Raw genomic sequence first — 13523 nt, forward strand, 5'->3', positions numbered from 1 at the left:
CTCATCTTGTGGACATCAGGGGCTCTGGATGTGTATTTATCTGCTTCAGGTTGCGTGATTCTCCCACTCACCCAGTTGCTTGTTTTAGAGCTATCTAGGGTCTGAATGCAAATATTCAGTACCTTTAAGTATTATAACCTATGCTTAATCATTTAGCCCGCTTTGTGGAAGGTTTAGATACTCTGGAGCACTGAGCGATAAATTGTTTCTTTGTTTTTTAATTATTAAGGTTACAGCTTTGAGACTCCAGGAACTTTTGATGTCAGATATTAACAATAAACAAATTATAAGCCTGGATTTTTGTGGCGTTGTGGTTATTACATGCTTAAATTAATTTGATAAATGTATCAGTGTATACCCCTTATGTGGCATGAATACACACATGCATATACATATTTTTATCATAAATAAAAGACATGGCACTTTAAAAGATCAACATTAACTAGCTAATGTATTCCATAGATTGTAAAGAAATGAAGCTTTCATTAAATGCTTGCATTTACGATTCAGTTGGTGTGGAGAGATTTTCATTTCTGACCTAGATACTTCAAGTGGCTTGCTTCTGGGAAAAATAATAGGTAGTTAGACAACAACAACAACAAAAACCCATGTCCTAATAGGGTTTTCAGAATCCCTAAAATGTTTTATTTTCATATCCATTGTTTTGAAATTGTGTCACTAGGTTAAGAAAATAGTTTTCTAGGGTAAATCAGAATTTAATTGCTAGTTTGGAAGTGTCTGGTGTACATGTATGGCATTTCACTTCAACCAAAATATTTTAGGTTCTATTGCAATCCTAATAAATTGGGGACCCCAAGGTTTCAGTCTCTGAAGAGTGTAGCATTTCAGAAAAACTGTTCAGTAGGCTATCTTGTCTATTCCTCCTCATTAAAAAGGAAATCTGTTCTTGTACCTCTCAAAGGATATTACAGGGATCCAAATCAGAATCATCATATCCTTTTTTTCCCTTCTCCCCATTCTTTACATTTTCTTATTCACAACTAACTATCCCTTCCCCATTTCCATCCACTCCCTACCTAAACTCTCTCCCCAGTCTATATGATTTTTACTCTCTATCTTCCCTCCTCCCTCTCTCACAGCTCTTTATTTGTGAGTCACCTTCACCTCTTTCCCTGATTTGTTCCCTCCTCCTTTTATGTCAGTCTGAGAGATGGAGGGGAATAAGGAAGGGTGAACTGGTCTTGTAATTACCAAATGGTGGCCTTGGGGGGATTATGTAACTATTTTCCCTTTAATGATTTTTATCTTACAGCATATGGCATTAAAGAGTTTTAAATCTGGCTTGCTTCAATAATATGGATTAAAATACAAAGACATTGGTATATTTGGTTCATAACTGAATGTTTTGGAGAGGATGAGATTGGGCTTTTTATCACTAAAATGGTGTTATTCTCTGAAGTGGTGTCAGTACTATCCTACTACTCCATTCTGTGCCTATTAGGGCAATAAGGCTATCTAGGCTTTGTGTCTCCAAATGTTTTCAACCTTTATCAATGGCAACAGAAGAATTTATCAGTGGTAATTAGAGTGGTGCTCAGCCTTCAAACCGCTCCACAATCTGGCACTGGTTCTGGTTTCCTGCCTTGTCCTAGCCATGTTCCCCATGCCGAATACATTATTTATATCTCTATTAATAGAGCAAATTGCCTTGAATTATGGATATTCATGTACACACAGTCTGCCTTAATGGATGATAAGCTCTATGGCGTCTTCACATAACACAGGCTGAATAAATGACTGTTGGGCTGACTGGAACTATTTATAGACTCTCAAACTTCAGGATAAATCCATGATGTGACCTTGTTTGTTCAGTGACTAGCAGGGGAGCTGCACATGGCACGTATTTTTGAACGAGAGATAGAGCAGCAGTAAAGCTAGCATCATCAGAATTTGGAGAGTCTTCTCTCTACTAAACTCAGCAAATATTTCCTGAACGAAGATGATGTAAAAGACACTGAATGAGGTACCATGGGAAACACAAACTTAAGAATGTCTCAGTGTTCATCTCTGGGTATCTTACTGTCTTTGTGCATACAGTTTCACTTATATGGAATATAAGATGAAACAGAGAAAGCTCATTATTTCCTGGCCTGTTAAAATATCTGTAAGGTATGAATGCATATGTGTATTTGGAGTATCTTCCATGTGGATTCACCACTTTCCTTAATTGGCAATATTTCTCAATTATTTTCTAGGGATTACCATAAAATTGGTAAACACAATTATATACTTAATGTTTGAAAGAGGAATGAAGGGTAAACATTCCTTAGACTCTTACTACTGAGGAAACCAGACCAGCCATTCAAGTGATGAACCCTGTGACATCTAACGACTGCTGGTGAGTCTTTAGTCCCAGAATGTTTCAGCTCCCTGAGCTGGAAAACTTTGCTGTTGGTAACCACTAACAGAATCAAACTCCCCCTGGGAGGGTGGTCTCGGTTTTGCCAGTCTTCCTGGCCTTTATAACTTCTTTATAGTTTGGCATTTCCTCCTTGATCAAAATTCCTGTGTCTTGAAATATTCTTCAATAGCTATGTAAGCTGTGTTCTGTGAACTTTGGCTGAACTTGTATGCAATCTTGGTGGAAACCTTGAGCTTCATGGTATCTTCTGTGTACAATCTATTTTATAGAAAAATGGAAAATTGAAACTGGAAGGGACTTTCTGGAAGTGTTAGTAATAGGAAGAGGACAAGGAGGAGGACTAGTGCAGTGGTAGTCAGAGTTGGATTGTAGTGCTAGTAAAGTATAGCAGTAATCATAGTGTTATGGGCTGAATGGTGTCCCTCCTTCCACCCCCAAAATCATATGATGAGTCCCTAACCCCCAGTACCTCAGAATGTGACTGTATTTGGAGATAAGATCTTTAAAGAAGTGATTAAGTTAAAATGAGGTTGGCAGAGTGAGTCCCAATCCAATCTGCCTGGTCTGATAAAAAGAAGAGGTTTGGATACACAGAGAAGTACTAGGATGTACACTTAGCAGAAAGACCATGTGTGATGGTTAATTTTATGTACTGACCTGGCTAGACCACAAGGTGCCCAGATATTTGGTCAAAATTATTCTGAATCTTTCTTTGAGGGTGTTTTTGGATGAGATTTACATTTCAGTCTTTGAGTAAAGTATATTGCTCTCCATATTGTGGATGGGCCTCATCTAATCAGTTGAAGGCCGGAGTAGAATAAAAGGCTGATGTTCCCCCAAGCTAGAGAGAATTTTGGCAGCAGACTTCCTCTAGATTTTATCTATAACATCAGCTCTTCCTAGTTTGGCAGTAGACTGCCTTTAGACTCAAATTGTAACTCTTTTCCTGAGTCTCCAGCCTTCAGTTCTTCCCCCATGAGATTTCAAACTTGCCAAGCTTCCCTAATCACATGACCCAATTCCTTAAAATAAATTTGGACTCCTTGTCTCTGAGTCCAAATTTCCTCTTTTTATAAGGATGCAAATCATATTGAATTAGCCCTCCCTCCCCCACCCTGCTAGTGACCTCATTTTAATTTGATTATCTCTGTAAAGACCCTGTCTCCAGATAAGACCACATTCTGAAATACTGGGGATTGGGACTTAAGTGTGTAGATTTTGGGAAGACATAATTCAACCCATAACAGGTGGTGATTAAATATACTTGTTTAATCCATAACTTACTGCACATTGAAATAGAATCATGTTGAAACTGGAGGAGAAATGGATGCCTAACAAGAGATCCTAGACTTGGAAACAAGTGCAGGAGGTAGTGAGAATTTAAATTATCTTCATTTGGAGAAGTGGTGAGTGTGTGTTCAGCAAAGGAGCTACATTATGTTATTTGGGGACATTTTAGAAGAAGGTCCATGCATGGAGAGAACAGTGTGGGGACAGCAAAAGGAGATGAACCATGGAAGTTACATGAGGTTGTTGTGGTCACTCAGGAGCATTCAACCCAGTTCCAGGAGTTGTCCTCACTTGCATTTAGGACTCCACCCACCTCGCCACCTCAAGTCATATGGTTGATGCTGCATAATTTCCCCAATCCTGAAGTTAAGTGTGAACATATGGCTACAGCTAAGCCAAGTGAGTTCTCTTTCTCAGGACTCTGAACACTGAATGAAGTAACTTGAGTACAAAATAACAGTAATGATTGGCATGCATTTATTAATTTCAGCACTAGCAGTAGCCTGAAAAGAAGGTCAAGCAATTCCAGTGGTCTTGGTTCCCATCCTGACCTGGTTCTGAGTTTTTCTCCAGCCTTCCTGTAGATTTTGTGTTCTATCTGATGTAACAACTTCCTTTTGCTGAACTTGGGTTGATTTCTGATGCTTTTGATTGAAAAATTCTATTTCTTTTATTGAGGTATAATTGACATACAACATTACATTAGTTTCAGGTGTACAACATAATGATTCAATATTTGTATATATTGTGAAATTATTACCACAATAAATCTAGTTAATGTCTGTCATCATACATTGAAATATCCTAATTGATAAAATGTTTTCTTAGGGATAATACTTGTTCTTTCAGGATTTATATGAATTGCACTAATATCTGTACATATCCTAAGATAAGAGGAAACAATAATAAGTAGATTCATTAAACAGGCCCTTTTAAAAATTTCTTTTGGAAAAGAGAAAAAAAATACACACATATACATATGAATATATACATGTATATATAATTATAAAAATATGTTATAACAATATATAAACTATATATTAAGTATATACTTTGTATTATATATTGTGTATAATATATTATAAATATATTTAAAAATATATAACATGTATTTCTTTTTTTTAAATCTTAAATTAAACATATCTGGCTGAGAAGTGCTGTTTATAGTAAGATGAAGGAATGGGAAACCATGCTAGGGAGTAGTGCAAAAAGGCCCAAGTGTTTGTAAAATCCAAGCCTATTGTTAGTCTTTTTCACCCCTTCATACACACACACACACACACACACAGACACACAGACACACACACAGACACACAGATGTTTGTTGCCAAGTTATAATGATTGATAAGTTAAAGACTCAGTCTAATCAACAAGTGCTAGGTTGGAAAGAGGATTGCAAACATAACTTTCTCAGTGAATCTACTAAAGAACAACCTGTGTCTATGTGTGTATCAAGAACAACAATGAAGTATTGTTTAGAAGTTTGTTGAGAGACATAATGACTAGTCATACTAAATCAGAACCTATGGTGGCATATAGGTATCTGTCAAATGCTTAACAACAAAACCAAATATTTACCAAATGCTTATTACTCTCAAGGCACTGTGCTTATCTGCAATAATATAAAGGCAAATAAAACCTGGGCTCAGGCTTGAAGGAGCTCATGAAATGCAAAAATGTGAAATCTGATCATATTTGTGGAATTACAAGCATATTTTCAATTACTCTTGGGCACTAATACCATCAAACAAAGGTAAGAACTTCTGAAATTGACAGACCTTCACGATAGAGTCTAAGGAAAATTTCTTGGGCTTCTAATTTTTCCTGTTCTAAACATTAAATTATACTTGAGTTTTGGTTGCAAGATATATATGGTATATCCTGTAAGGGCTATGTACAATCTTCATAGAGATTTAAATGGGTACTTCTATCCAGAGCAACCTACCCGGAGAATTCTCTAAATTCCCTCCTCTGTTCTGCTTATTGCTATCTGATTTACTTTCCATGAGAAAAATATACATGCCGAATATGCTGCAAACATGGTAAGTCACATGGGAAGTCACATAAGAGTTGGAAAGAGACAAAATAGTGTAGTAAAAACAATGCTGACCTAGGAGTCAGGCAAGCCAGTTTCCTTAGCTAGCTGGCTTAAGTTATCACTTGGCCTTTGAGAGGCTCAGTTTTCTCTATTGTGTCACAGGAATAGTAACAATTCTTCTTTTATCTATCTCACTGGGTTGTGTAAGGCTCAATGCAAAAATATTGTAAGTCCTGAATACCTACACAAATGTGAGTCACTATGGTTAAATGATGTCACAGGTTAGAGGAACTGTGCTGAAAGATTTCAAAGCTGCTGCTACTACTCTCTAAAAGTCTGAGTAGATAGCATTCACATATTTTTATCTTTCAGATGGGTGTGGGAGTGAGGTGGGACAGAGGAGCTAGAGGAGAGAGTCAAGTTGAATATGTGAAATTTACAACACACAGTAAAATGCACTAAGACTTTGAAGGTACTCACTGCATTTTTTTTATCCCATCCCATGACATGTTTGCAATAGATTTCCTCTAATTATCCCTGAGGCAAGTGAAAACACTGAGTGATACAGGTGGCTTTAAACAATTACCTCTGAAAAAATAAAAAATGCTTTAATTGCTGGCCCCTGGGAAGAAAATTAATGTAAAACAGGCAATCACAGTGTATCTTCCATTGCTTAAAATAGAATTGAACCATCCCATAACTTCAGCCTTCATAGTAACCTTAGCTGATAAGTAGGTTTGGAGAAAAACTAAATCAACCAAGATGTACTGCTCTCCTTCCATCTCCTAACAAGAACAGAAAGTCTGAGTCATAAAATAGAGGTCCTAGCCACTAGTTAGAATTTAAGACTTGTCATTTTCTGTGGAGTCAATTCTTAAACATGGTGTATAAAAAAAAAACTCTAGGCTTTAATGACTGATGTTTTTAAGGAATGTGTATGTGTTATGAGTGTGTGTGTGTATTCTGATATGAGCTGAGGCTATGTTTTTGGTGATTTCCACTCTTAAAACATTTCAGCCTTAGCCAGTCACCCACTCTACTATTTTCTGGCCTTAAAAGAGGTGAAGGTAAAAAACAAGTTATTTTGTTTTTTGTCTTGTCCCAAATCCCAAGTTTTCTGCTTGATTGGTTAGCGGCTGGATTTTATTTACATGGCAAGGAAAAGGCAAACATTACAAAAGTTTAATTAAAAGCTATCAGAGCAAATACTTATATTCTGAATTATAATGTAAATGTGGCTCTTTTACTAACCATGGTCATCTGGAGTACTTGACCTTATGTATGAAACACTTAAACTTTCCTATGCATAACCCCCATAAAACTGATTAGTAAAACTTCTAATATTTCTTCTTGTGAGTCCCCTCTCCCAAATAGTCTAAGAATCCTGGTTCAAAGATGGCTACAGTGATGGCTATGGTGGTGTGAGTTCTGACTCTACTGCTGTTTCTTCTTGATGCAACTTAATATCAAGGATGAATATTGGTCCTGCACAGTCTGATAGATGCTATACTGCTGCTGGAATGGTCTAATGAATCTGGGTCATTGACCAGGCCTCATGTTGGGTCCCCAGTGAATAACACGTTTTAGTTCACACTTTCATGCTCAGTGACTATTCTCCAAAGTACAACTGCTGTGCTTAGCTGCCTAGGTTGGAGGAACTTCCAGCATTTGTCATACTGCTCAAACCATCCCTCCCTCATCAACATTTAGGCACTAGTGTTAGCGCTGCATCACCAGTCCCCACAGACACCCCCAATTTTTTACTTTATTTTCCATGATTAAAATTTTTCACTTTACATACTGGTTAGGGTTTAGGGACTGGAATCCTTATGCAGTTTGGGCCACGTTCATCCCAAGGAAAACTTCTGCTTATCAGGATGTGGGCAGATTTATTTAGCTACTGGAACAAAACCAAAGGCCTTATATTCTTCTACCAGAACAATGGGTAGATACTTGTTCTATATTGTTTTTTACCTGGGAGGGTCACTTAAGTGACTCTTTACAGCTCAAAGAAGATCAAACAAACAAACAAAAAACTTCAGCTCTACCCCACACAATTGTAATATCTGGAAGCATTGAGAGTAGAAAGATAAATACATAGGCACTTAGGGCAACTGGCCTTCTACTGCTCTTGTGTGTCATTTTGATCTGGCCTATAATGTCAAAGTGTAACCATACAAAATAAATGATTTAGTAAGTTCAATTACCGTAGATACCCATACTATATAATAAATAATATTTTAGATACATTTGCTAGGAAATTGTTTTAGTGCTTTTTCCACATTCAGTCATCTGAAATATCTGACCTTTGTCCTATACTTTGTTCAAAGAGGAGCCACTGTTACATGACCAGAGAATTCGAAGCAGAGTGGTACATAGCCTCTCCCTAGTTTGGGAATTGCACCCACTGTACTGTTTCTGATCTACTGAGTTATAAATATTCAGAAAACTACTTTTATCTTCAATGAAATCTCATTATGTACCAACAATGAAATCAGTTCTTGAATTTAAAATCTTAGTTTATGGAGTATGTTGCATCACAGTCAATATTTACATGCGGCACAGTTGCAGAAGGACATTGCTCAAACCAAAGCCATCCATCAGGAAAAGGGAGATTCCTGTAATAACTATATTATGTTAATAAGATATACCAAGTAGAAGAAGAGAATTGTGTTTCACCAGATAGGGAAAAAAAAATGCATTTGGTTTCATGACTTTCTTATCATTTAATTTTTCAGTGAATGTCTAATTCAAATTTTCGCTATATTTATGGGCATCATTTTCAGCAGTACTCACTCTAGCTGTTTGAACTGAGTGATCCTGGATTTCCCCGAAGCTGTAAATGCCAATAATTAAAATATTTCTAATAATGATAGTTGCTGTCTTGGAGGGAGTTATCCCTGATTCAAGGCTGATTTTGGATGCCTAGGTGACATGGAGTTGGATGACACTCTTTTCCCCTAGAAGTATATCTTTGTAATTACTGATTCCAAAAGAGTGTTGAGAAACTTTATGGAAAAAAATAAATAAATAAACAATTTAAGTGTGGTTCACAGTTCAGATGTTCACAGGTATGTCTGGTGATTTTGAGGTTGGAGTGTGCATGTGTTAGAGGTGGGGGCACAAGTTGATAATTTTATGAAGCCAGGTGGAGTCCTGGTAAAGAATTCACCATAAGGAAAATGTTCAGCCGAACAAGTCAGGCTCAAGTACAGGCCAAATGTCAGAAGGTCCATGAGAGTGAAAGAGGTGTTAGAATGTGGTAGCTGATACTAGAAATCAGTCCTAGTGAAACCATTCTGTGTGTCAGTCCAAGGAGAAAGAAAACAAAAAAAACAAAAAAACAAAAACATCGTCTCACTATCTTTGCAACCCTGAGCCCCAGGACCCTGCTGCTTTTCACCTCCACCCACTATTTCTTTCTTTCATTTTTTTTTTAATAAGGGAAATAGAATCTTTGCTTTTTTCAAAAATTTGTTTATTTTTGGCTGCGTTAGGTCTTCGTTGCTGTGCTTGGGCTTTCTCTAGTTGTGGCGAGCGGGGGCTACTCCTCATTGAGGTGTGCAGGCTTCTCATTGCGGTGTCTTCTCTTGTTGCGGAGCACGGGCTCTAGGCGCACGGCCCTCAGTCGTTGTGGCTCGCGGGCTCAGTAGTTGTGGCTCGCGGGCTCCAGAGCGCAGGCTCAGTGCACGGGCACGGGTGCACGGGCTTCGTTGCTCCGCAGCATGTGGGATCTTCCCAGACCAGGGCTCGAACCTGTGTCCCCTGCATTGGCAGGCGGATTCTTAACCACTGCACCACCAGGGAAGTCCTGCTGCCCAATATTTCTGAGAGTGCCCAAAAAGGGCATCACAAACAGGGTGTATTATTCCACTTGCCACTCTCTATGAGCATTACTGTCTGGGAACAATCTTGGGGTGACAAAAAACAGTGGTAGGATCATAGTCTGCAGAGTTCTGGCATGGCCACCAGTGCCACCAGTGTTGGGATCGGTGTGCAAAGCCCAGGAATAATTTCTGAGACCTTCTTGAGCTATTCTGACATATTGGGCAATGTGGGGATAAAGGAACACTCTGAAAGGGTCTGGAATTCTTTCAAGAGCATATCTGAGTATAAGTGACAATGTGAAATTATTTGTACCCACAAACTAAAAAAGTCAAGAGACATTTGGGTGAATATTACTTATTATCATTTTATTAGTAGTTTTATGATAATCTTTGTAGGACAGGTCTTTTTTTTTTTTTTTTTTTTTTTTGGAGTTAGGCTGAATTTATTAAGAACTTTACAATTAAATGAGCTCATAGCAGGAGGAGGAATGTTATCTTATTATCCCATTTAAGAGCTTGAATAATTTTAGCCCCTAACTCACTGTCGACCCCCAGTGACTTCCGTCGCGGTCGCCAATGACTTCAGAGGGCATCGGACCACGGTCTTCTTCGTGTTTCCCATCCCTGATGTGGGGAGAAGCATGCTCAGACCAGTGAGTTATCGTGGAGGAGAAACCAAGACCACAGAGGGTATGAGTTCAGCATGGAGGGGACCTGTCTTGATTTTATAGGCAGAACTTGGGCTCAGGAGGGGACATCATGAAGGGATGATTTCCCCCTGAGGGTTCATCACCCCGGGGGGTGCTGTCAGCCTTGTCCTGGATCCCTGCCCCCTCCACCTCCCACCTCCTCCCCAGCTCTTCTCTCCTCCTAGCAGGGCGTCTCTTGTCTGCCACCTACAAGATTAGCTGGACCCAGATTGCCGGGGCTCTCAGCAGCCCTGAGGGAGGGACTCAGCCCAGATACGGCCCTGCTGGTGGCCCCAGTCCCACCTAGACCCCCTGCCTCGTTTGTTCCTGAAGGTCCGAACTTGATGGTCCACCCCATACTCTGGGATACATACTCAGGTCTGGGATTTCCCTGCTTTGGTCTTGCCAACCTCACGCACCGGAACCCACAACCCATAATTCATGCAGCTGGGGCTGATCGTCATTGGTGGAGCTGACGCTTGTTTAGATTTCTGAACATCACCCTCACTCAGCTGCCTCACGAATAGGCTCTTGCTGCTTTTTGGATTCACACCTCTCTGTGTTTGAGGTCTGTTATGGATTGAACTGTGTCCCCCCAAAAGATAGGTTCAACCCCCAGTATGTAGGACAGGTCTTGATAACCAAGACATGACTCAAATGTAACTTCAACTCATGCCTCCTCCATTCCAAATTATGTAATAGCAATTGTGTGCACACATGCAAACACACACACACACATTTCCTGATTTATAACTTTGGACAGCTTTCTTCTTAAGAAGTGAGATGACGTTTTCATGGATTGTGTCCTTTTCCTAGCCATCATGGTGTTGTACGATGACAGTTGAATACTTATAAAATAAGAGATAGACTATACCCAGTAGAAAAGCAAAGAGTTTTGATGTGAAACAAGACACAATGGAGGGAAAATACACATAGATGTTCTAGGAAGATCATTTTAATAAAAATTATAGATTTTAAAATATAGGGATAATTTTTCAAATATATACAATGTGTCTTCTTAGGATTCAGTAACATCAGTACAACACTTAACATTTATCAATCATCTACTATGTGTCTGAAACTGCCAGGGCATGAGATACACAAGGACAATTAAGACAGAGACTCTGACATTAAGGATTTCCCAACATAAAAGGGAAAAATAACTGCAATAAATAATAACAATACTGTGTGACACAGAAGAAAAACTGAGTAACTGCTTTTGAATAAGTGATTTGGGACAGCTTCTCAAAGAAAGGCTCTCTTAGCCTGGGTTTGGAAGGTGAGTCAGGTAAGGAAGGCCATTTCAGTTAGAGGAAACTGTAAAAGCAAGGTTGCATAAAACAGATTTTTAATCATTGGAAGGAAGTCTTGCAGTTTTTCCCATGGGCTATTATTCAAAGAGCCACAGGAAAGCTAGTATGATGAGAATTTAGGGAGCATTTTGGAGAGTGCTGGGGATAAAGATAGAGAAGTGAGCTTTAATTAAGTCAATGAGAGCTATGGTAAGGTATGGTAATGGATTTTATATTGCAAGCAATGGGAAACCATTGAAATGTTTAAGTAAAGAGTGACATATTCAGTTTCATGAAATAAAAAATAAGAAATAGCACTACCAGACACTCTTTCCTGCCTGGGCCCCACTTCTTTGTGAAACCCTTTTTCATATGCTCATTTACATGGTGCATGATCATCTCTTCTCAAATTTGTGATCATCTTAGCCCTTTCATATTATAGATATTAATTGTTGAAAAATAGATTTTAGTTCATGAGTCCATTCTTTTATTATATTGTTATAATGATTTTTGCCAAGGTAAAGATATTTTGAAGTTGAGAAGTTATGCATAGATTATCATTTCTAAGATCATTTTTGAAACAGTGGAAACGTGACTTCTTGGTAGAATCAAGTGTCTCAGTATTTGTGGCAATAAATGTGGTCTCTTGGTTTTTCAAATATGGTGAAGACTATTTGAAAGGAGAAGGGTTTTAGAGCTTTCCATTATAGGAGGAAGATTCTAGATCTTGGTGAGTTTACTGTGACATGTGGGAGTCCAGAGCCCATTTTAGTTTTAGTATATTTTTAAACATGCTAAATTCAGGAAACAATGTTAAAGACTATGTTTTTGAAGATGTAGCTTGCTTTATATTTAAAACACCATACAGCAAAAATAAATGGGTACTTGAAGTAAATTGGCCTAGAATCATAAATTCCTATTCTAATTGAGAATGGTTCTGATTTAGAGAGAAGTAAGCTTATAAATTGTGATTACATTGATTACCATTTTTATACTGACCACAGTTTGAATAGTGATGTAGCAATTTTTGCCAGTATTGTGAACAAATTAAGGCTTCAAAATATCTGTTGTGCAGTGCCTGCATTTAATGGGCATTCGATAAATATTTAGTTGCATCGTAGCGGTTCTCATTGTAATAAATCGCTTTCTTAAGCTGGTTATTTTTATTTAATATTCACAATTTTTACACGACCTTTGGAACTTTCTGATAATGGGAAAGTAGTATAGGCAGTTACTCTTCACTATTGTAAAGAAGATAATCCACATTTTCTCAACAGACTCTTTTCCCATCCAACGCTGTTCATGTCTCTAATCGGATTCCCTTAATGCTTCTAGAACACATTTGGTTCCACCTTTAGTTTAACAAACATTTATCCAGCCCCTACTTCGTACAAGGCACTGAGACATATGCAAAGAACACATTAGTCAGCACTGGTTTTATCATTCTGTATGTACAGGTTCCAGTTGCTTAATATGTGAGTCCAGAGTCTTCCATTATCTGGGAGCAGAGGTCATTTTTTTCTCATCCTCTTCCTTCTCTTTTCCCCTGCACCATCTTTTAACAAATTCTTGTATACTTAATTCCAATTTCTTATCAACAAATTGCAAGTCACTTTTATTGAGAACACTTAGAAATCAGAAGTAACTGAGGGTTAGGAAAAGGGAAATGAGATAAGTTAAATGGTGGTTCAGCTTAGTGGCTAAGAGGTCTGGCTTGGGTGTCAGACTTGGGTTCAGATTCTCCCCTTATCACACACTAGTGTGTGACCTTGGATGAGGTACTAGACGTCTAGAAATCTTTATTTCCTTATCCATAAAATGAGGCTAATACTAATATCTATCTCATAAGGTGGTTTTAAGTGTTGAATGAAATAATGCATACAAAACTTAGCACATTATTATCACCCAACAGATGTTAGCCATTGCTATGTAGATATGAATATAGGAGGAAGTTTTTCCAGCAAAACTTGGGAAGAGGTAAAGAAAGCTGAGGCAGCAACCTCT

At 38.2% G+C, this 13523-nt stretch overlaps 1 protein-coding gene across 1 annotated transcript in view; it reads left to right on the forward strand.

The window, feature by feature from the left end:
* The window catches only part of TMC1 (transmembrane channel like 1), a 378985-nt gene that overhangs the window by 120676 nt on the left and 244786 nt on the right, over positions 1 to 13523 (forward strand). The window contains 1 exon segment of the mRNA XM_036856685.1: positions 2217 to 2359. The gene's annotated coding sequence lies outside the window, so the exon portion shown is untranslated.

This window comes from Balaenoptera musculus, chromosome 6 (assembly GCF_009873245.2).
Source record: "Balaenoptera musculus isolate JJ_BM4_2016_0621 chromosome 6, mBalMus1.pri.v3, whole genome shotgun sequence".
Lineage (NCBI taxonomy): Eukaryota > Metazoa > Chordata > Mammalia > Artiodactyla > Balaenopteridae > Balaenoptera > Balaenoptera musculus.